Source organism: Myotis brandtii, unplaced genomic scaffold, assembly GCF_000412655.1.
Source record: "Myotis brandtii unplaced genomic scaffold, ASM41265v1 scaffold185, whole genome shotgun sequence".
Lineage (NCBI taxonomy): Eukaryota > Metazoa > Chordata > Mammalia > Chiroptera > Vespertilionidae > Myotis > Myotis brandtii.
Genome location: NW_005356870.1, coordinates 6,029,721 through 6,031,071, shown reverse-complemented (window position 1 = coordinate 6,031,071; position 1,351 = coordinate 6,029,721).

Sequence of the window (1,351 nt, the reverse complement as noted above, 5' to 3'; positions counted from 1 at the left end):
TTCCCATTGATTTTTTATTTTTATGTTTTCCTTCATTGATTTTTAGAGAGAGAGGGAGAAGGAGAGCCAGAGAGAAACATCAATGTGAGAGACACACATTGATTGGTTGCCTCCTGCACGCACCCCTACTGGGCTGGGGATCAATTCTGGAACTGAGGTACATGCCCTTGACCAGAACTGAACCCGAGACACTTCAGTCCACAGGCTGAAGCTCTAGCCACTGAGGAAACTGGCTAGGGCTGCTTTATAATTTTCAAAATATGAAAACTTTATTTGCTATGTTAAACAGTTATATTTCTTTTTTCTTGGTTTATATATACAGATGTACATACATGTATATTTTGCTGAATATAACTTTATATCTATTGCCAATTGCAAAATTACTTCTCTTACCTAAAGAATGTCAAAACCGGTTGTATTATTTTTTGAGGAGAGATGCTGGTGGTTTGGGCCAGGGTGATGATGGGTATGGAGAAAACAACGAGAAGAGGTCAGATTCTAGAGATATTCTGAAGGCAGAAAAACCTGAAGGATTTTCTAGTTGACCAGATGGGCAGTATGAGAGAAAGAGGGGAGAGATTAAGAAGATAAACTGTCCTAGTGTGTTAATGGTAATATATTTTTGTCACTAACAAGAATGAAAAATATCAGGTGATACCATTAATTTGTGTGTGACTCATTCAACAATGATTATTTAGTGTCTTCTCAGTGCCCTAGGTGCTAGAGACAGATCAGTGAACAAGATGGGCAGAAATCCCAGCTCTCAAGGAGCTTACATTATAGAGGGCAGAAAATGTACACACACACACACACACACACACACACATAATGTCAGGTGGCAATAAGTGCTAAGGGTCGGGGCACAGGGAGGATAGAGAATGCCAGGGGAATGCATATATAGTCAGTTCTCAGAATCCTTTATTCTGTGGGATTTATTCCTATGTCCATTTCTTTTTAGCAGCCTGATACCGAGAAATGCACTCATTTTTTCCATTTGACTACCAATACAATAATACAATAGGGGTTCCATACTTAGTGTTTCTGGATTCTTCAGAGTATTAGAAAAGAAGAACTAAGCATGGTGCCCTTGGTAAGGGTAGTGCCCTTGAGCATTGTTCCCCACAGGAATAACAGAGAATGTTTTAATAGTGAGTAGTAAACTGTACTTGGTTACATACACAGTAGCCATTGCAGGCATTTGGGTTTAGATACCTACTCAGCATCACCTCTGTTTAACCTACTCAGGTTGTCCTCATTAGGGCTTTTCACTTAGAACACCATTATAGCAATCATATACTGTATTTTTAGCATCTTATATAAACTTCCCCACAAATGCCCAAGTTATATAACA